The sequence below is a fragment of the Ornithodoros turicata genome, chromosome 4 (genome assembly GCF_037126465.1).
Source record: "Ornithodoros turicata isolate Travis chromosome 4, ASM3712646v1, whole genome shotgun sequence".
NCBI lineage: Eukaryota > Metazoa > Arthropoda > Arachnida > Ixodida > Argasidae > Ornithodoros > Ornithodoros turicata.
This window is the reverse complement of record NC_088204.1, coordinates 7550203-7574420: the sequence shown is the minus strand read 5'-3', so window position 1 is coordinate 7574420 and position 24218 is coordinate 7550203. Positions and strand designations below refer to the sequence as shown.

The 24218-nt window shown below is 46.2% G+C and overlaps 1 protein-coding gene across 1 annotated transcript in view; it reads right to left on the bottom strand.

The window, feature by feature from the left end:
• LOC135392662 (inaD-like protein) overlaps positions 1-12663 on the bottom strand; it is a 72419-nt gene extending 59756 nt beyond the window's left edge. Inside the window, exon 1 of the mRNA XM_064623382.1 lies at positions 12337-12663. The gene's annotated coding sequence lies outside the window, so the exon portion shown is untranslated. The remainder of the gene's footprint in view (positions 1-12336) is intronic.
• Positions 12664-24218: the final 11555 nt, after the last annotated feature.

The window sequence follows — 24218 nt, the reverse complement described above, 5'->3', positions numbered from 1 at the left end:
AAGGCAGTGATGAATACGGAGAAAAGCTCCCAAGTGGCATCAACTTGGTCTTGGCGAAGTTGAGCATCCCACCGGAAAGTGCAGCATAGGACTCGTAGACTCGAAGGACCTCAGACGCAGAGCTTGCATCCCGCAGAAGAACCGTGATGTCATCAGCGTACGCACTGACCTTCCATTCCCCGGATCTGGGAAGCGGAAAACCGCGAATGCACGGGTTGGTCTCAATGTTCCATAACAGGGGATCAATTGCCAAGGTGAACAGAGCTGGAGAGAGTGGGCAGCCTTGCCGTACGCCCCTGGAGACTGGGAACTCCCTAGACAACTGCTGCATCATGTACAGGCTGCTGCGATGATTGCGGTACAGCTTGGCGATGGCACTGATGAGCCATCCAGGGAACCCGTACTCTCTGAGGACAGCGAACATGTAACTATGCACCACACGGTCGAATGCTTTCTTCTGGTCAAGTGAAAGTAAGCAACCATCCGGTACACGTGGAGTGGCGTAGCTCAGTGCGTCTCTCAGCCCTGACAGCGCGGTGTACATCGTGCGGCCTGGCACTGAACAAGTCTGAGAATGGTGGATTACTGCCGGGAGAGCATTTTGGATTCTATTGGTCAATACGGAAGTCACTATCTTGTAATCGCTGTTCAGCAGCGTTATTGGCCTCCAGTGTTCGGGACTACCAAGGTCGCCGCTTGTCTTCGGGAGCAAGACTATATGTCCATAACCAAACGACTCCGGGAAGTCGGCACCTTCGAAAGCCCTTCGAACAACGTCGAAGAGGAACTCCCGAATGCAAGGCCAAAACGTAGCATAGAATTCGGAAGAAAGCCCATCAGGTCCTGGACTCTTGCCAACTGCCGCACATCGGACCGCCATGTCCAGCTCTTCCAAACGCAGAGGATGTTCTAAAGCGTCGTGGTCGATCCGGGGAAGGACCGGAAGGCCCTCGAAGAATGAGCTTCGCGAACTGCTGACAGACTCGTCAGTGTACAAGTTCCGAAAAAAGTTTTCAAAGCCGGCGAGCACCTCCCCGGGGTCTTCAGTCACACTGCCGTCTGGTCTTCGGAAACGAGGAAGCTCACGCTGTTCGGTGCGGCGCACGGAATCCAGGTACCTGACCACGCCAGGGCCAGCAAGCGCCTGAGACCTGAAGTAATTTTGTCGCGCCCGTCCAGAAGAATCTTGAAGCAGTAGACGGTAGCGGTGCTGCAGCGTCGCGAGATACTCCTCCATCATGGGTGTCAACGGCGCTCCTCTGCTCACAATACGTATTTTGGCAGCTAAACGCGCAAGCATGGCTGTTCGCGCCCGCGCTTTCCGGCGTCCCCACGTCTGAAAGAGGTCTCGCACCCAGACTTTGAACTCATCCCACTCTGCTGGAGTTGGCGACCGACTTGCTAGGTACTCTGCGATTTTACCCTTGATCTCCGAAACAACATAGTCGTCATGGAGAAGCGAAGAGTCGAGACGCCAACGCACTGCATGCCCAGTGCTGCCGGGAAGCTGTGAAACATCTAGAATCAAGATCACAGCATGATGATCACTAACATGAGCGCCGAGCTGGGCAGTGCTGATTACGCTGCAGCCAGTAACGTACGGCTGAAGGTCCCCAGGTATGTAGAAACGGTCCAGACGGGACGCAGAGCCTGCACGTGACCACGTTGCCACGAATGTATCCCCATGCACCATCGTCCAGGCGTCGCGCAGACGGTGCTCTTGCAGCAACCGACGGAGCTCACGCGCGTTCCAAGTTGGGCGTCCGCGCCCGGGGCCACGAACGTCACAGTCAGAATCCACCACACAGTTAAAGTCACCACACAAGACGGCACCACTAGGTGGTATGAAACTCGTACGGAGGTGATAAAAGAAGGTGTTGGTGTCACTTGTGCGGGATGGAGCATACACGGTGATGAACGATAGCTTCTTCCCCTGGATAATGAAGTCGAAGCGCAGGGCGCGACCTTCCGCATCATGCCTCGCAAAGCAATGAGATTCTAGGCTCGGGTTGAGAACCACAACGCCCACACCACTCCGATGTACAGTCCCGAAGCTGAAAAACGCGCGGACGTTGCACCTCGCAGTAAAGCCAAAGACGTCAGCATACCTTGTGAAGTGCGTTTCTTGCAAGAAAAGTAGATCGCAGCTCAGGCTGCGAGCGAACTGAATAACGGAGACCTGTTTGGCGGGCGACCGGAACCCTTGGACATTTAAGGACATGACGCGGAGAGCCATAACAGTGAGGATGAAAGAGCTGGATACACTCATCATGATTCGCCGTCAGACGCAGGCGGCATGTGGACGCTAGGCGGGGAGCCCGTTCGTGACTTCGTCCGACCACACTTCTTACGCTTCGGCATGGGAGCAGCCGCGTCCCCAGACGAAGACAAATGCTGATGTTTTGCGGCTCGAGGCTCAGAGGAGTTCTCATCGACGTCCGAACTCGCGATGGAGTAGAGGGACGTTGAAGAATCATCCATCCCGTCATCATCAAGCACTGGCCAGGCCTCTGGGCCCAACAGATTGCAGTTTTCTTCCGTGCCTGCTTCAGAGCCACTGAGCTGGGGAAGACCGCCAGCCGCAATTACTGGCACTGTGATGTCGGGCAGCTTGTGAGTGCATGACGTGTCCAAGCCCACAGAATCAGGTACCGACTTAGGAGAAACAGCATTGTCCGTCACCCCAGCCGCCGATGCCAAAGCCGGGAAATCGGAAACGCTATCCACAAAAGTAGGGGTAGCTGTAGCAGCAGTATCGTGGGCATGATCTCCGGTATCAGGCACTGCCGGTTCCAAAACTGGGAAGCCAGCAACACTGTCCACAAGAGCACGGGCACGACCTCTATTATCGGGAGACGGGGTCTTGGGCCTTGAGTGTTCCCCTTTCGCTGCTGAGGAATAGGACCGACGCAGAACGCAGTCGACTGTGGCATGGCTCTGACCACATCGAAGACAGGGGGCTCGGCAGCCCACAGTTGGATGACCAAAGACTCCGCATCTCTCACAGCGTGATACCTTACAGTCGCCTCGGAAGTGACCTTCCGAGCCACACCTACCACACACTTTCTTTAACCCTTTGTAGTCTACCATAGCACGGTCCAACCCAACCAGAAGGAAGTTTGGGACCGGCTTCCTCATATCGAACTTGACTACTCGGATTCCGTTGCGTATAGTTGGGCGGTCTTTGTAGACCGGGAACGAAAGATCCTTCACTATTCCATACGGTGCAAGGGCCCGCACAAGTGCGTCATCCGACACGTATTCTGGTAACCTTTTGACTGTCAAATACGTGATCCTTGAGCTTGAAACTGGGTCAAGAGAGACTTCCTTGTCTTCATACACCACCTTTGCGGCTTCGAGAAGAGTATCACGGGCTCGCCTATTTTTGGCAAGAACTTGGAAAGACAGACCACCCTGGTGTTGAATGGAGTGTACATTGTCGTGACCTACCAGATCACAGACGGCATCCATGACGCCATCTACGGAAGCCTCGTCGGGCACGGTGAAGTTGAAAGCATGGTCCTTTGGGGGCCTTACGGTGCTTAGCGCGGTGCAGGACAGTGCGGCGGACATCGTGAAGAACCCTGGGGTGGACTACGAGAAGTCAAACCCCAGGCAAGCGAAGTTAGGCTTAGTATAGCAGCAGGAGCAGAATGAGCGAACGTCTGTACAGATCAACGTCGTCGTCGTCGTCTACACGTCGTCTACACCAAATATTCTACACCGCGTGGCTCCTCGTTGACTGCATTATGAAGGACACAGGGTTTCGTGTAGTGCTAACTTCCTTTTATCTTTCCTTTTCTTTCCGTTTTCCTCTTTTTCCCTTACAAACAAACCAACAAACAAACAAACAAAAACACGCTACCTTTTTTTTCCTTGTCCTCTACTAGATCTCGACTACACTCTTAAAAATGAACTTCACCACATAGCACGCTCCTAGCCAACCATCACCCCGAATGACAACGTTCTCGCCCCTGATTTGTTGAAAACGGGAGGAGGAGCCTATTTTGTGCCGTGCATAATGGGCACAAAATAGGCTCCTCCTCCCGTTTTCAACAAATCAGGGGCGAGAACGTTGTCATTCGGGATGATGGTTGGCTAGGAGCGTACTATGTGGTGAAGTTCATTTCTAGGAGTGTAGCTTGTCCCGCGGTATCTCCATATTTTTTACTTCTACACTCTTAAAAATGAACTTCACCGCATAGCACGCTCCTAGCCAACCATTGTCTCGAATGATATCGCTATCTGCTCTGATTTGTTGAAAATGGGAGGCGTACGCCTTTTTTGTGACACTTATGCTGTTCATAATTGTCACAAAAAGGCGTACGCCTCTCGTTTTCAACAAATCAGGGCAGATAACGATATCATTCAAGATAATGGTTGGCTAGGAGCATGCTATGAGGCGAAGTTCATTTTTAAGAGTGTACCGTCATCATCGTCGTCGTCATCGTCATCGTCCGCGCTGATTGATTGATGATTGATTGATTATTTAAAGAAAACCAGGGAGAAATCGAACTTGTCTCCTGACTAGTTCTGCTACTCCCAAAACAAAACAAAACAAACAAAAGTACATTCCCCATCCCCAACAATTAGTGTGGTAGTACACTACACTCTTAAAAATGAACTTCACCGCATAGCACGCTCCTAACCAACCGTCATCTTTAATGATATCGTTATCTGCCTTGATTTGTTGAAAACGGGAGGCGTACGCCTTTCTCGTGACACTTATGCTGTTCATAATTGTCACAGAAAAAGGAGTACACCTCCCGTTTTCAACAGATCAGGGAAGGCAACGCTATCATTAAAGAAGATGGTTGGCTAGGAGCGTGCTATGCGGTGAAGTTCATTTTTAAGAGTGTATGCGCCCACCATCGCCACGAATGACAGAATTATCGCTAAGAGAGAGGGGGCGTACGCCTTTTTGTGCCAATTTTCATATGTCCAAATTGCCACAAAAAGGCGCACGCCCTCCCCTATCTTCGAACCAAGAGCGATAACCCTATCATTCTTGGCAATGGTTGGCGTACAGCGTGCTATGCAGTGAAGTACTGTTTTTAGAGTGTAGGGTTACCCCTTCTTATTCGACGAGCGTTGGGGGCGCACGCCTTTTTGTAGCAATTTGGATACACGATAATTGATTTTACCACCCTTTTACACCCTTTATCAGACGCTATGTTGACATACACTCTTAAAAATGAACTTCACCGCATAGCACGCTCCTAGCCAACTATAATCTCGAATGATATCGTTATCTGCCCTGATTTGTTGAAAATGGGAGGCGTACGCCTTTTTTGTGACAATTATGAACAGCATAAGTGTCACAAAGAGGCGTACGCCTCCCATTTTCAACAAATCAGGGCAGATAACGATATCATTCGAGATTATAGTTGGCTAGGAGCGTGCTATGCGGTGAAGTTCATTTTTAAGAGTGTAGATGGTAACTATAGAAGTTACCACCTTTTCGCACCCTTTTTTATTAGAGTCTAATGTAACGTCCCATGACATAATATTTCGATAAGCAAATACGTAGCGTAAAAAGAACACATTATGCGGCAGAAACTCGTGAATATGAGTGGAGTTAATCTACAACCCCGTTCGTGGCATGCGAGAAGAGTTAAGTGCCAGGCCACTCTCCCTCCGTATTTCCTCCTGCCAACTTGGTATAGTATGCCTAGTCGGAAAGTGCTAAATTACCGACCCATTTTATGGCGCACTTGCGGCTAGGGTGACACAGTAATAGCGAACGTCATTCTTTCAACTCATTTGCAATTCTAGACGACGCTTCCGTAACCCACTTCAGTGTAAGGGGCATGGCGAAATGAGATGGGAACTCGTCGTAATTTCCACGGGAGTCTAGCGTTAACGCAGTGCCGGACAGCTCGCGGACGTTAGAGATTAGTCTAGTGTTACCATAATCGGTCAGCGAATCGAATGACTACTAGAGACTATACACCGTTCAACTAGCGGCGAACTTTCCTTACGGCGGATCACTCTTAAAACGGAACTTCATCAATCATCAGCTCATCACATATCACATCACATCACATATTGCACGCTGAAGGTCAACAGTTGTACGGAATGATACCGTTGTCGCTCTTGATTTGTGGAAAAGGCGGGGCGCGTACGTCTTTTTGTGAGAAATAACGTAATTATATAAGTGTCACAAAAAGGCGTGCGCCTCCCGTTTTCAACAAATCAGGGGAAAGGACGGTGTCATTCGGTATGATGGTTGGCAGGCTGCATGCTATGTGGTGAAGTCCTCTCCGGTGAAGTCCGACAATGGCGAGTTTTTTCACCAGCACCACCAGCACCACCACCTGTTTGAAAACCGCTCGGAGATAGTACTCTACACTCTTAAAAATGAACTTCACCGCATAGCACGCTCCTAACCAACCATCATCTCAAATGATATCGTTATCTGCCTTGATTTGTTGAAAACGGGAGGCGTACGCCTTTTCTGTGACAATTATGAACAGCATAAGTGTCACAAAAAGGCGTACGCCTCCCGTTTTCAACAAATGAGGGCCGATAACGATATCATTCGAGATGATGGTTGGTTAGGAGCGTGATATGCGGTGAAGTTCATTTTTAAGAGTGTACCAGTAGTCCAGCATCACCATCTGTTTTAAGGGTACATGATCAGATCCAGGATTTTTCGGAGCGTGGTGGTGGCCTGGACACCCTTTTACTGCGTGCTCTTTATTAGTCAACACATTTATGTGAACTGAAACGGCCTATCAATTTTATTTGCATTCCTACACAAAAATGTCCCATAATTTGTACGAGATTTCCGGCAAAGTCCGAATTGCAGTCGATCGTATCGAATACGTGAAAAACTACGTATATTTCAACGCCCCGTTTTTACTTTTACGTTGCTCTTTAGTGGTGATTAAAGGAAAAAAAAACGTTTATTGGGTTCTGGAATTCGTTCATTGTTAAACTCATAGTTACAGCTGGTGGATAACATTGTTCGACACAGCCTAATGACGAGCCACTACTTAATGGCGCGTACACAACATGCCATCCCATCCCATCGCCATTTATGTAATTGTTGTTGTTGTACTCAACATGCGTGTAACACACGTCTATGAAGCTCAACTTTGGCGGGTTGCCAACGTTGCCATAGTATCTACGCTGAAACTTACAAAGGAACTATAAGCAACGTTGCCCTTCCCAATCTCTTTTGCGCGCGGGACAAGCCAACACAAAAGCAGGAGGAGCATCTATGTAATGCAGAAAGTTCCCGTATATATAAGAATGACACCGCAGCAGTGCTCTCATATATTACCAGGGCCTCTCCTCGCGACTATCCACCGGAACATTTCCTCTCACACGCACAGAGCGAGAGTATAGAATCTACGTAGTATTCCCTTGCGCGAAAACGTATTCATCAAAATGAACTACTCCCGGACGCATGCACTCTCTGGGGCGCATGATATATTGATTCTTCTCTGTTGTAACCACTATCTCGCGGTGCAACCGGATATCCGTCACTCCTGATTTGCGCTTGTGATGATGACACCACCGGAGACACGTTGCGGCAACTGCCCGCGCAACACGTATATATACGTCACATACAGCGCAAATGAGTTCCGGTTATGTCGAGGGCGGAAAAAGAATGTATTTATCGAGAGCGTCGCAACGTGATCCGTGCACGGAGGTTCGGAAGTTATGTTGACGTAGTTTGACGCTATACATCTATAGGACGACTTTTATGGAGACGGTTATTTGCGTCGCAATAATGCAAGCTGTGATTGTAGGGGCAGCGCTCTGTTTTCAGGATGAACGTGTCAACTATATAGCGTTCTGCAGATAAACGCTCTCACTTTTCTCGCGTGGGTATGACTGGAGTGAGATGTCAAAAATGAAGCGCCGTCTTCCATGGAATATCACGCTGAATATGAAACAAGGGAGGGGGGCATATGTTTATTAAGAAAAGAAAAAAAAGAAAGGAAAGGTCAGCAAGACGGAGGTCGACTCGCTATGCAAAAACAAAAAGAAAAGAAGAAAAGAAAATGGCAAGAAAAAGAAGTAAAGAAAAAGGAAAAAAAAAGGAAAAGAAAAAGACGAAAAGGACAAGAAAAAGAAAGGTAGGAACAAGAAAGAACACAAAACTAAAACTGAAAAATCACACACACACGGTCACACACGCTTAAAAATGAACTTCACCGCATAGCACGCTCTTAGCCAACCATCATCTCAAATGATATCGTTATCTGGCCTGATTTGATGGAAACGGGAGACGTACACCTTTTTGTGACACTTACGCCGGTCACAATTGTCACAGAAAAGGCGTACGCCTCCCGTTTTCAACAAATCATGTCAGATAACGATATTATTCGAGATGATGGTTGGCTAGGAGCGTGCTATGTGGTGAAGTTCATTTTTAAGAGCCACCACAAACCACGGCAAGAGACGGCAAGCCCTATCACCATCACCACCACCACCATCATTTTTAAGAGTGCATTGCATCATCATTACTTATTTGTTGTTGTTGTCATTCGAAGCGTGGAGAAAGCGGAGGAGCGTAGTGGTGACGGCCCATGGGGTCGGCTGAAGAACACGGCAACACGGGACAAGTTCTGTGCATTGTGAATGTACAGGGAGAATGTTTGGACCAGTTGGTACATAGCATTGGAGAAAGGTAACCAGCAGTAAAAAAGGAGGACAAAAGAAGTAGAAGAAGACACACGGAAACGGAACGGAACACAGAAGAACGGAAGACATGAAACGAAAGACACAGAACGGAAGAACGTAAGACACACGGAACCAGCGTCTGTGTGTCTTCTTCTACTTCTTTTGTCCCGTTTTTTTTTATACCGCTGGTTACCTTTCTCCAATGCTATGTACCAAAAGGCCCAAACATTCGCCCTTCTACTTTATTATGCACAGATGTCTTCACGTGTACCTGAAGACATCTACACTGCTACATGAAAACTTGCGCATATTAAACATAGAACGCCTATTCATTCACTCTTAAAAATGAGTGAAAAATGAGTGAAATGAAAAAAAAAAAACTCTTAAAAAAACTTCACCTCATAGCACGCTCCTAGCCAACCATTATCTCGAATGATATCGTTATCTGCCCTAATTTGTTGAAAACGGGGGGCGTACGCCATTTCTGTGACACTTATGCTGTTCATAATTGTCACAGAAAAGGCGTACGCCCCGTGTTTTCAACAAATCAGAGCAGATAACGATATCATTCGAGATAATGGTTGACTAGGAGCGTGCTATGCGGTGAAGTTCATTTTTAAGAGTGTTGTTTCATGCTCATTTTGTAGATATAACTGTTAGGTTGTCATTAAAAACAATTAACAAAAGTAACACCTGAATGAACGATTAAATGTCGACGTCATGGGGGGGGGGCGGAATATATATTTATTGAATGGAAAGGTCTGCCTCGACGTCATGGTACACTGCAGCTTTATCGGAACACTGACATAACGCACTGTCGAAAAAGAGCCACGGTGTGGATTAACCACGGTGACAAGAAATGGCGCCAATTTGTCCCCAAAACGCGCAGGAAAAACATAAAAAAGGAAAATGGACAAAAAAAAAGGAGACATAGAAAACCACTTTACCGGAAAGAGTATACAACGAATAAAAGAGACAGCGAGAGCAAAATGCAGAGGGAAATACGGTGGCTCGTTTGGCCGGACAACACCTCGAATGGTAGCTTAGGGAGCATTTACTCGTAACCCACTAGTTACCATCAAAATACGGGGTCCTACGGCCATGCGGGTCGTTCCCGTTTTATTGCCGTATAGGTCGGGGAAAACAGGGGAATAGTAAAGGGAGGCGTAAAATATCAAAAGTCAAAAGATTTGGAGCTGTCTCCCTCCTTCCTTCAATCTATTGTCACTATCCTTCTTGCAGTTGCGTGATGGGATGTGACATCACGCATTGCATTTGAGAGTGGGTTGTATCTCTTTCTTTTTCTCGTTTGCTTTCACTGTATGTTGTAGAGGAACGGGTATATGTCAAGGGACGAGCCTTCCGTCCTGAGGTATTTCCTGAATTTTAATGTTTCATTCGGTTTGGTGGATAAAAAAAAACAAAAACAAAAAATCGTGTGTTGCAACTCCCGTTCTTGGACATTTATATACCGATGATAATTGCGGCAGGATAAGGTGTGCGGGTAATTTCGACAGCCTGGAGTTCGTTAACGTGCGCTGGAAATCTCCGACACGGTGCTGCACTCTAAACTTCACTGCGTAGCTCGTTCTACACCAACTGATACTGTACCGAATGGTACAGGTGTCGCCTCCGATTTGTTGAGAACGCCGGGTGTACGACTTTTTGTGACAAATAACATTACTGCGCGCGCGTGTGTGTGTTCAAAAAAGAGGCGTACCTCTTCCGTTTGCAACAAATCAGGTGAGAAAACTGTCATTCGTGTGGTGATTGGCTATAGGAGTGTGTTATGTGGTGAAGTTCTTGTTCTCTCTTTTGTTCTCTTTCTTTCTTTTCCCAGGTTTCCTCAGACACTTTCAGTCATATGTCGGCACAGTACCTTTAGAAGTCGGCCCAGGACGCACATTCCCCCAGGGCGTCAGTCGTGACGTTGCCCACATCTGTGAGGCCGACAACTGCGAGCCCTTTCACCACCACCACCTCTTGTTCTCTTTCTGCAGGAGGCGGGCCTTGCCCAACGACCATTCTAGCACTTTGCACTCCCCGACGGACTCACGCGCCCTCTACGCATCTCCACTATTCATCCTCCATCCGTCGTTTCTTTTTCTTTCTTTTTTTTGCTATAGTCGTGCGACGCCGACTCCTGTGTGGCCAACAACGGCACGCCGATTCTGTCGTTACCCCCCGCCGACGCTGTCAGACATATGTCGTCGCAGTTGCCCTAGAAGGCGGCCCAGGACGCACATTCCCCCCAGAGCATGAACGAAAGTGCCTCAGGACGAGAGCCACCGTATTTCGAACAGAGACTGTTCTTCCTCTGGGCTGTTCTTCTTCACCAGAGCATTAGTCGTGACGCTGCCCCCTTAACTGTGAGGCCGAATTGCTACTGTCCTTGGCCGGGATCGCACCCACGACCGTGAGCTTAGTACGCCAGCACGCTACGTTATTACGTATATATATATGGCCAAATCGCATTCCAGTTCTTCTAAAATCTGTAAAGGCCAACTTTTATTTGTATTTCACGATTTTTTCTCGCTCTTAATAAGCCTACAACGGAGAGAACCTTGCACAAGCGCTTTCCAAATAGAATATAATAGAATAAAAAGAGAAATAAAAAAATGGAAACGTAGCTCGCACTGCTGCAGCAAGCTGTTCCAGGACGCTTGACGTGTAGAAGCACCGGATGATTGAAAATATCGGGCATCTCAGACGGATCTTTACTTAGAGGACGGTCTCATTAAATAAAGGCTACTTTCACGGGATCTTCTACGCGTACCGTTCCATTACTTACCTGCAAAGTCCATTATAATTGCTTATAATACATGGGATTACAGTTGGGGCGTTTCACACCGAAGAAAGTGCGTACTGTACAATGCAATGTGCGGCACTCCCTTTTCTTAGACCGCGCGGTCTTCTTAATAATTAATGAGGGGCGCGATACGCGCCTTGTAACGTAATTTATGATGTCGGATCGCAACAGGGAGATCCTCTTCGCGCCTCTTTTAAAGCGTTCAAACACCACCAGGCTCCTTTCTTAGAAGAGATGGTGGTGGTGGTGAGCTGTTTGCCGTAGTTTACCACGATCAGGCGGGAAACGTCACGACCATCGCGAGGGGGATCGAGCGTCCAGGGCCGACTTCACAGAAAACGGTGCCCATCAGAACTTCACCGCGTAACTGGCTGAAGGCAAACCATTGCGCAGAATGATCATGACTCTTGATTTGTGAGAAGCTCTGGAAGCACTCATTTTGTGATTGCATTAAGTGTCACAAAAAAGCGTACACCTACGAACTTCAACAAATCAAGGGGGAAGGCGACGTTATTCGGGATGTTGGTTGACTAGGAGCGTGCTATGCGGTGAAGTTATGTTTTAAGAGGCTGGAGGGGGGGTTTTCATCAGACGCCCTCAGACATATGTCGGCACAGTTCCCTTAGAAGTCGGCCCAGGACGCACATTCCCCCCAGGGCGTCAGTCGTGACGTCGCCCACCTCTGTGAGGAGGCCGACAACGGCGAGCTCTTTCACCCCCCACCCCCACCCCCACCACACACCACCTATGTTTTAAGAGTCATACTATACATACGAAACGTAAATACCTATATTCTCAAGGACAAATACACATTCTTTCCTTTCTGACGTCATTCCCATAGATAGTTCGTGATCGGATGAGTGCCCGCAACAGTATACATCACCACTCACCTCTTACAGCTCGAGTTCCTCCTGGCCCATTCCCGCGTCGTAATCCTTCTTCAGAGTTTTCCTTCTTCAGTAAACACACTCCTACGTTGCAACCTCGAGTGCTAGCTGGCTGCAAACAAGTTGACGACAAAGTAAGCGAACGGCAAACAATCACTTAAAGAAAAATCGCCGGCGTCTGTAACGACTACAGTCGACTGCTAAAGCGCGCCACCGGGGAAAGCACGTAAGATTTAAACGCAACAAGTTGAAAGTAAACGGAACTAAAAGACGCTCTCTCGTCTGCGCTGTGGCCAGTCCGGACGCCGAATGCGAAGGAACACGTGTGAAACAAGCAGCCGTTATCTACACACACATCGATTGCGGAGCTTCTCGCTGCCGCCACCAGAACGGCGGTGCAGTCGTTGTGTTTAGGGGGAGGGAGAGGGGGGGGGAGGCGATGTTGCTGGCGGCTCCGCACTGTGGAGAAAAATCTCCGGGCAGCCTTGGCATACACTCGCGAGATCAATTTTCGCCCTGGATATAGCAAGGGGATCCCGATTGCGGAATTCTCACGAGAGCCAAGAGGTATATGAAGATAGGTTCAGGTTGAGTAACAAACGGAAGCGACTCCGGCTCCCGTTGGGACCTGTCACGACGTGGTAAAGCTTCTGAGGATTGGAGCCAGGGATGTTCCTATACAGCCCCCTTGAAATTTCTGAGACTGTCCAATACAGCTCGGCTGCCAATGTATATACTCATAAATATGTATCCATAAACATACCCCCCTCACACACACACATACACACACACACCCTTCGAAGCTTGGTACCACCGCAGAGGTCGATTTCTGGGTAAACTACTGGGTAATCTGAGCAGTTACTGGTGTACTTAGATAATTATGTTAATAAAATATTCTGAACAACAACTACTGATTGGAATAGATTGCGGTGTATGTCTGCGCGGAAATTTTGGGTCCTTGGCCAGCACTCAACCAAGCGGTCGCATTCCAGGCTCTATACTGCGGTTCCTTGAGTCAACAAGTTGTTCAGTGTCTTGTAACTCATGACTTCTGTACATTGGAACTACGGGACTATTGCTCTGATTCTGATCGACAACCGTGACACTAACTGTGACTCACATAGTGAGTGACTCTCTTGCTGACTCTGCTTGACTGTGGCTTGTGTGGCTTATCGACGGAACTCTTCTTCATACCGCCATTCCCCTTTGCCTTTTTTTTTTTTTTCCTTTTTGCTCTAGTAGGTGTACTGGGGTAGCCAGTCCGATTTAGTCGTGACTCACCTCCGCATTTTTTTCCCTTCTATTCATCGCCATCACCACTGATGTATCTCGCCCGTTCGGAGTGGTTGCTTAGCGAGTCTGACACCCATTCTTAAAAGAGATGGTGGTGGTGGTGGAGGCAGTGACGTAAATGCTTGCCGTAGCCGGCCATGTTCATGCGGGCAACGTCACGTCTGGGCCGACTTCACTGGGAATTGTGCCGACATTTGTCTTAAAGCGTCCGAGGAAAACCCAGGGAGAACACTCAGACAGCACAGCCGGCGGGTCATTGCACATAATGACACCGTTATCACCCTTGACTTGTGAAAAGCGATCGGGAAGACAGTATTCTCTTTTTTTTTTTTACATTTATCATAGTTGCGTAAGTGTCACAAAAAGGCATACACACTCTTAAAACAGAACGTCACCGCATGGTGCGCTCCTATAGCCTATCATCATCCCGAATGACATCGTTCTCTCCCCCGTTTTTGTTGAAAACGAGAGGCGTACGTCTCTTTGTGACACTTACGCCGTTATGTCAATTGTCACAAAAAAGGCGTGCGCATCGCGTGCTTTCCGCAAATCAGGAGTGATACCTCGATAATTATGGCCAATGGTTTTGACTCCGGCGCGGGATGTGGTGAAATTCTCGCTTAGGATCTTACGTGTAAATCTATTTCCAAGTATTATTTTGTTTTAAGAGTGTAAAACGACAATGCATTAAAACAAAAGCGTAGATCGAGTGCTGTTCTGCCCCGACAGATAAAAAAGAATAAAAACCCATTATAGGCAAATTGACGCCTTTATTCACTCGCAGAAATTGAAATGGGCGAAAAATTATTGTTAAAAATAAATGCGGATCTTCTTGAGGCACGCTTCAAATTGAACAACGTTAAAAGAGACGACGCATCACGCATAATAAAAGCGTTATCAAGGGACAGAAACAGGACAAAGATAAACGAGTATTTCATAAATATGCAACGAATATGTAAATGCAATAAATACTAACAAGCCCAAATGACTGTTTTACGTAGTAAGCGCATTACATATCTGAGTTTACTGAATAAAGTTAAATGAAACACGCTGACGTTTTGCGTAACCTGTCGTGGTATGAAACGCGCTCTCGGTGAATCTGAGAAGCATCGCGAACACTATATAGTTCTATCCGAAAACACCTTGCGCAACTCGAGCAAACTTTCTGTCGGTAACTATTTGCCGCTGCTGAGCACCCAAAATGAACCGAACAATAATAAAAGGACAACGCAGGAATTTTACCCGATGCATCCTCCACAATGACAGATTTTAGCTGCTGTCTGGTTTTGTTTATTTCTTCTTCACCACTGTTGTTCCGTGAAGCAGTGTTTATCGCTAACGAGCCTGGCACCTGTCGTCTTTTCCGAGAGTTTCGTTGATTTTTTCGAATTGCGGTTTTTGCCGGCATACATATTTTGTTTTGGTTCCGTCCCCTAACAAAAACGAAAGAGTTGTTTGTGGAAATGTTCCGAGAGCTTAAGCTCTCTGTTTCACTTCGAGGGCTTGGAGTTTCGAGGAAGACAGGCACGAGCTTCATTTATAAAAGAAACGAAAAGAAGCTGTTTCGCTGGAATTAACGTTTAGAAAGAAACAAAGCGACTTTTAAGAGGATTAAAGTCTTTCGCGATATTTCATTGCGTTTTGACGTACGACCTTTTCGGTACACTTTTGCAAAGAAGGACAACCGAGGATAAATATAGGCGTGCTATTCTATATACAGCAGTTAATGTTTACGCGGAGCTCCCAAAATGTTCGAGGGCTTAGGCAGGATTGTAATTTTAGACCTTCTTTAGAAGGCGCGATTTTACGCAAGCGGCACTTTCGAATCAAAATATTCCTGGGTAAGTCGACGGTGCTTTGGGAGAGGAGCAAAATTGACACGTGATTCTTAATCCGCGCTCCTCACATCTTGAATTAACCCATTTCAGCTACTGAAATGCTTTGTTCACAAGTATTGGGAACTGTGGCAATGTTGACTTCTCTACACTGTTAAAACAGAACTTCACCACATAGCACGCTCCTAACCAACCATCATACCAAATGATATCATTCTGTGTCATGATTTGTTCAAAACAGGGGGGAGGCGCCTATCTGGGACAAGATCATCTGTCCCAGATAGGCGCCTCCTCTCATTTTCAACAAATCAATGCACAGAATGATATCATTCGGAATGATGGTTGGCTAGGACCGTGCTATGTGGTGAAGTTCTGTTTTAACAGTGTAGTTGCGTTTTGCGTCTCCTCCGAATCACTTAATCTATAGGGCGAACTAATGTCACTGTAAAGCGTGCTTTGCCTGAAGAGCTGCGTAGTGCTGCAGGAAAGCGTAAACACCGAATGTGCCACGAAGTCTCGCTCCATATTTGTCATTGTGCTTTTAATGGGTTAGCATTAGGAGTGTCAAAATGGAAAATGCTGTATGTAAGTGTGTGTTCCCGTGTGTGTGTGTCCGTGTATGAGATGGTGAAGGCCCGCCAAGGCAGCTGTATAAGTGGACATGTAAAGGGGGTAAATGTGAATGGAGGTAAATGATTTGAAATTGAAGTAGACGGAGGTAACTAAGAGTAAGAGGTAAAAGTAATTGAAGGTAATTAGAGATAATTAATAATTAAAGGCAATTAAAACAAGAAAGTTGAGTTGAAAGGTAATGCATGTAAGATATGTAATTAAGAGAAAGATCAATTGAAACTAAAGATTACCGAAGGTAACCGCAGGTTACCGAGGAACTTAAGTGTAATTAAAGGTAATTGACGTCAATTAAAGGTGAATTGAGAGTAATTAAAGTACGTAAACGTAAAGTAATTAAAGGGAATTAAATGAAATTCAAGATTACCTCTGCTAACCTACGGTTACCTTTGGTAATTAAAGGGTAACTACATGGTCATTGAAAGTAATTGAGGCTAATTAAATGTTAATTAAATGGACTTACATAGTCATTGAAAGTTTCTAACTGAAAGTCGAGTGTAGACCGGAAGTTGACAACCGGAATTCAGGTTAGACTGGCCTGATAGACTGGCAGGGTCAGAAAGGCCTGGAGTGGAGAACCGGAAGTCAGGTAGGACCGGAAGTGGATACCGGAAGTGAAGTACAGACGGGAAGTGGACAGCCGAAAGTCGGGATAAGACCATAAGTGGACAAACGGAAGTTGAGTTTAGACCAGAAGTGGATACCCGGAAGACAAGTATGGACCGGTAAAGGCGCTTAATGCTAACGCATTTCTCTCGCATTTACCTCATAATCGCCACTGAATTTTCTTACACTTATTCTTCTCTTCATCCGTTCAAACGCACAACGTATAACTTAATACCGATAAAACTAGGATCAGGATGGCGGATAGGCAATGCTTTCTCTCACAAGAGCCTGATATCTGGGAAAGAAAATTCAACTAATGCAGTAAATTACGCTGTTGTGCTGAAGTAACGCTGCACTACGTTTCGATGTCGAGACGTCCAGAGTCAACAGTTGCACAGGACGATACCATCATCACTCTTGGTATGGGGAAGGCCCCGGGCGTGCGCACATCTGTCACAATAAAAAATTACGGCACAAGTGTCATAAAAAAAAGAGGGCGTACGCCCTCTGTCACTGAGATGATCGTTGGCTTGGAACGCGTTACACAGTGGATTTAATTTAATAATGTATGGACACGGGGTGTCAAATAAAGGAAGCATAATAATGCTAGTGGCCGCGAGATTTAGAGGTACTAAATTATTTATTTAGTGTTAGACGAAAGAGTAGGGGACAGGGGGTTTGTATGCGTCCTGGACCGACTTCAGGGGGAACTGTGCCGACATTCGTCTGAAAGTCTGCCGGAAAACCCAGGGAAAACCTCGGACAGCACAGTCGACGCCGGGATTCGAACCCGTCTCAGACACAGAGTGGAAAGCGATCATCCCAGCCACTATGCCGCGCGAGCTGGATTAGAGATACTAAAGGCAAAGTCTAGACAAAACGGGAGAATGTACGCGTTTTGTCTAAAATGTGTTTGAAAATATTCAAAAGCTTTAAAGGCTAGCCCGCCGACTGTGTCGGCTCCAAACGGCGATTTTAACTTGTTAGCTGTGACACCTTTTGTATAGATGAATCTGATAGGTCCGTATCTTCACCACATATAGCACGCTGCTAACCAACCATCATCCCCGATGACAACGTTCTCGCTCCTGATTTGTTGATAACGGGAGGCGGAGCCTACTATGCATCATTATGTACGGCACCATGGCTGCAAAATAGGCTCCTCCACCCGTTTTCAACAAAACCAGGAAAGGGACGAAAATGGTTGGCTAGGAGCGTGCTGTGTAGTGAAGTTCATTTTTAAAAATGTAGAGCGGAACGATATGTGTACTTCCGCGTTGGCGTCTGATTGGGTGCTACAATTCTTCAAATGACGTAACAATGGATAGAGGTATCTGGATGGCGGTACGTCTACTCGCCCGTGTCCGAAAACAAGTGCGTCTTTGTATTAACGCTGCCCACGTTGCGAAGGAGAAGTATTGAACAATAAATTGTAAACAGAATTACGAAGCGTAGAAGAACAATATTACACCTATTACACCTGTAACTAAATACCTGCAGATAGGAGTTCTTAGCTCTTTTAAAACTTTATACTTTCGATACGGCTGTTACCTTTCGCCATGACCCTGCGAGTAACATGCTATGCAACACCAGAAACTTGCTTGTTAACAGTATAGATCAGACTCTCAACTTTCGAGGGAAGATATGTTTAAATTCCATTTCCTCTCACTTTTTTTTCCTTTTACAGCAAGACTTTTCAACGTGCCTGGGTGCATTAAGCACCCACCGTAGATGCTTACGTCCTTTCATGATAACACGAGCTCTTTCAATCTCTCAGAAAGTCTATGTAAATAGAAACGTCTGTCGCCTTTTCTACGTATGTCTAGAATACGCATTTTCCCCTCTCCTTTTCCTATTTCACCCTGTCATTTCCATTCCATCAGAAGGGACTTTTTTTCCCTCCGTGTTTCTTTTCCATGTTTTCCCGGTTGCATTTCTATCGCTTCGACGTATTGAGGAATGAGATCTTTCACTTCATCAGATTACAGCCGTATTCGAGGAAAAAGGTCATTCTTCGCCTGCGCGACTGCAACGGGTTCTCTGTATGGGTTCCCTAATGGAGGAAAAAGATCGACGAACCTGGCTTGGCTTGGCTTGGCGCCTCGTTCCATATATATCTAAGACGCCACATATCCGATGTCTCTGCACAATCTAGCTGCGCGAAGTATTAAAAGGACAACACTACAAAGAATGGACCGTCTTAAGATTTTCGTGAGTTACGACGATAAATAATTTATTTCATTCCCCGATCCAATATTTAATACCAATTCACCTCAACAGAATATACTTAAATAAAATTCGAATCGCTCAAGGTAGGCTCAAAAGGTACAGACGCCAGTGATGTGATGTGATGTGAATAAAGAAAAAATGGGGATGTAAGTTTCGACGAAGTCGCCAGACGCCAGTATTTGAATCTATTCTCATCGTTTCCGAGTTAGTTGAACTCCATTCTCTCTCACCCTCCTTCTCTCTGTTTTTTCATCAACTTTTATTGTGCTTTATGGTGCTCCGTACAAGTATAACACGATTGATGATACATACGTGAAATATTATTCGACGTTAGAGGCTTATGTGTTGTGGCATGTGTTTGTCTTGTCCCTGATGGAGCTCGCCTGGTCCAATTCTCGTTGGATATATTGAATTTCGTCGTTCCCATTTCTTCGTAGTTTTGTTCTTTTTAATATTCGCACGCGGAGCTATATATCGAAAGAGTTTCATCCAGGTATAGATATACTCGCATTCTTAATTCAGTGTAGTCTATCATAATGCCCTATACCCGTTAGAAAAAAAAAAGAGAAAACTTGGTTTACTATTTCGTTCCTTTCACTGCCTCATATTCGCCACCTGCAGTGAAGCTTATGTATCATAAAGGTTGTGGCAGGCGTGAGATATGTTAGAACTCGAACGCCTGTCCTACTGCTCAGGTTCGGGTTCTTGTGTGCCAAGACTGGGGATTTTATTAGTGAGGTCTTTACGGCACCTATATTTTCCCTATTAGCATTGACATAATCAGAGCAACCACTTTCCTGCACCGAACCAGTTCTAAACGCAGTATGTTTTCGGCGGCCTATTACAGCGTGTGCCATAAACGTGGTTCATAATCGGAAATGTATTAAAAAGAAATACAATGAAAAGAAATAGAAGTAGTCTTCATGCCGTGTGCCACATGACCATGTTTTGTACCTCCTTTCCTGTAACCGCAATCCGACACATTCTCGAAGACTGCAGCCAGTACGTACGCGAGCGACGGGCCTTTAAATCTCAACTTGAAATGCTGGATCAGAGGCCATTCAACATCTGCAAAGTTCTCGGCCCATGGAGTAACCCTGGACACCAGTGCCGTGCACTTGGCGCTCTTCTTTCCTTTCTGAGGGCCACCGGCCTCCTTCACGAACTGTAGGGATTTCCTTCCCTCGTCATCCTTTCATGTGAACCTTTTTGGAATGGGGTAGGGTCCTGCACTCAACGCAGGGGAACATCCCACATCATCATCATCCATTCATCTATGTTGTTGTTGTTGTTGTTCCTGTAACCGTCTCGTCAAGTTATAAAAGGCTAGTTCCAGAGGAGGGCAAATAGGGTAGCTGTATAACAGAGCAGCCAATTACACAGGCTACGGGTATTTATCTACACACTTCGCGGGGTTCATTGTTTCATCTCACAGTTACATCCATTTGCATCTTCCTACATCAACTTCAAGTTCCAGTTGCAAAAGCTTTACATTCTACAACTCGAGAAGTATTATTACGCATGAAACATCTAAACATTCTTTGCGTATCAACGATCGCATTAATCAACATTAATGACTTTTGAACAACGTAACTAACCTTTCATGAGGAGTGAGTGAGTGAGTCGCAGTCTTGTTTCTCTGCACCACAGACAAGGCGACACTGGATCTGGACTCAACATTTGAGCTCCACTGCAGGGCGCGGAGAGGTAGTATCATTGTATGTCACAGTTATTCCGCGCGCTTTACGTCCAATTGAACCTCTGTATGCAATAACGGGATAAGTCGAAAAATACCAAACCGAGAAAAGGGGCCCGATATGATTGTCCACCCCATTGACGCACATGCATTTCGCGCTTTTTACCATGCTGTAGCGGGCCAACAAATCGCAATAAGGTCCTGAATTTTCATTGACAGGTGCATACTGGCATGTAGATGTAATTACAGTAGAAATACTAAAAAGGGGATAAGTCAACTTATCTCCTTATTGCATACAGAGGTTCAATTAAGAGTCATAATATGTGAAGAAGTTACTTACGTTGCCTTCCAAACACGTATCAGAATGCAAGAGCAGTGAAAGAGCCAATGTATGCCAATCACAGTATCACTCCCTCAAATTTTTTTCTAGCACACGAGAATAAGCCCCCACCTGAAATGGAATGGGGTTAACATACAACAACGGGGTACATCACAATGCAATAACAGAGAAAAGCCAGCCAGCCAGAGAGCCAATGTACACCAAACATAGTATAATTCCCCTTACAGATTTTCCTAACACATGAGAATAAGCCCCCCCACCTGGAACGGAATGGGGTTAAGATAAAACCACGGGGTACATCACAATGCAACAACAGAGAAAAGCCAGCCAGCGAGAGAGCCAATGTATGCCAATCACAGTATCACTCCCTTAAAATTTTTTCTAACACATGAGAATAAGCCCCCACCTGAAATGAAATGGGGTTAACATACAACAACGGGGTACATCACAATGCAATAACAGAGAAAAGCCAGCCAGCCAGAGAGCCAATGTACACCAAACATAGTATAATTCCCCTTACAGATTTTCCTAACACATGAGAATAAGCCCCCCCACCTGGAACGGAATGGGGTTAAGATAAAACCACGGGGTACATCACAATGCAACAACAGAGAAAAGCCAGCCAGCGAGAGAGCCAATGTATGCCAATCACAGTATCACTCCCTTAAAATTTTTTCTAACACATGAGAATAAGCCCCCACCTGAAATGAAATGGGGTTAACATACAACAACGGGGTACATCACAATGCAATAACAGAGAAAAGCCAGCCAGCCAGAGAGCCAATGTACACCAAACATAGTATAATTCCCCTTACAGATTTTCCTAACACATGAGAATAAGCCCCCCCACCTGGAACGGAATGGGGTTAAGATAAAACCACGGGGTACATCACAATGCAACAACAGAGAAAAGCCAGCCAGCGAGAGAGCCAATGTATGCCAATCACAGTATCACTCCCTTAAAATTTTTTCTAACACACGAGAATAAGCCCCCACCTGAAATGAAATGGGGTTAACATACAACAACGGGATACATCACAATGCAACAACAGAGAAAAGCCAGCCAGCCAGCCAGAGAGCCAATGTATGCCAAACATAGTATAATTCCCCTTAAAATTTTTCCTAACACATGAGAATAAGCCCCCACCTGAAATGGAATTGGGTTAACATACAACAACGGGGTACATCACAATGCAACAGAGAAAAGCCAGCGAGCCAGAGAGCCAATGTACACCAAACATAGTATAATTCCCCTTACGGATTTTCCTAACACATGAGAATAAGCCCCCCACCTGGAACGGAATGGGGTTAACATAAAACAACGGGGTACATCACAATGCAACAGAGAAAAGCCAGCGAGCCAGAGAGCCAATGTACACCAAACATAGTATAATTCCCCTTACGGATTTTCCTAACACATGAGAATAAGCCCCCACCTGAAATGGAATGGGGTTAACATACAATAACGGGGTAGATCACAATGCAACAGAGAAAAGCCAGCCAGCCAGAGAGCCAATGTACACCAAACATAGTATAATTCCCCTTACGGATTTTCCTAACACATGAGAATAAGCCCCCACCTGAAATGGAATGGGGTTAACATACAATAACGGGGTAGATCACAATGCAACAGAGAAAAGCCAGCGAGCCAGAGAGCCAATGTACACCAAACATAGTATAATTCCCCTTACGGATTTTCCTAATACATGAGAATAAGCCCCCCACCTGGAACGGAATGGGGTTAACATAAAACAACGGGGTACATCACAATGCAACAGAGAAAAGCCAGCGAGCCAGAGAGCCAATGTACACCAAACATAGTATAATTCCCCTTACGGATTTTCCTAACACATGAGAATAGGCCCCCCACCTGGAACGGAATGGGGTTAACATAAAACAACGGGGTACATCACAATGCAACAGAGAAAAGCCAGCCAGCCAGAGAGCCAATGTACACCAAACATAGTATAATTCCCCTTACGGATTTTCCTAACACATGAGAATAGGCCCCCCACCTGGAACGGAGTGGGGTTAACATGCAACAACGGGGTACATCACAATGCCACAGAGAAAAGCCAGCGAGCCAGAGAGCCAATGTACACCAAACATAGTATAATTCCCCTTACGGATTTTCCTAACACATGAGAATAGGCCCCCCACCTGGAACGGAGTGCGGTTAACATGCAACAACGGGGTACATCACAATGCAACAGAGAAAAGCCAGCGAGCCAGAGAGCCAATGTACACCAAACATAGTATAATTCCCCTTACGGATTTTCCTAACACATGAGAATAGGCCCCCCACCTGGAACGGAGTGGGGTTAACATGCAACAACGGGGTACATCACAATGCAACAGAGAAAAGCCAGCGAGCCAGAGAGCCAATGTACACCAAACATAGTATAATTCCTCTTACGGATTTTCCTAACACATGAGAATAGGCCCCCCACCTGGAACGGAATGGGGTTAACATAAAACAACGGGGTACATCACAATGCAACAGAGAAAAGCCAGCGAGCCAGAGAGCCAATGTACACCAAACATAGTATAATTCCCCTTACGGATTTTCCTAACACATGAGAATAGGCCCCCCACCTGGAACGGAATGGGGTTAACATAAAACAACGGGGTACATCACAATGCAACAGAGAAAAGCCAGCCAGCCAGAGAGCCAATGTACACCAAACATAGTATAATTCCCCTTACGGATTTTCCTAACACATGAGAATAGGCCCCCACCTGGAACGGAATGGGGTTAACATAAAACAACGGGGTACATCACAATGCAACAGAGAAAAGCCAGCCAGCCAGAGAGCCAATGTACACCAAACATAGTATAATTCCCCTTACGGATTTTCCTAACACATGAGAATAGGCCCCCCACCTGGAACGGAATGGGGTTAACATAAAACAACGGGGTACATCACAATGCAACAGAGAAAAGCCAGCCAGCCAGAGAGCCAATGTACACCAAACATAGTATAATTCCCCTTACGGATTTTCCTAACACATGAGAATAGGCCCCCCACCTGGAACGGAATGGGGTTAACATAAAACAACGGGGTACATCACAATGCAACAGAGAAAAGCCAGCCAGCCAGAGAGCCAATGTACACCAAACATAGTATAATTCCCCTTACGGATTTTCCTAACACATGAGAATAGGCCCCCCACCTGGAACGGAATGGGGTTAACATAAAACAACGGGGTACATCACAATGCAACAGAGAAAAGCCAGCCAGCCAGAGAGCCAATG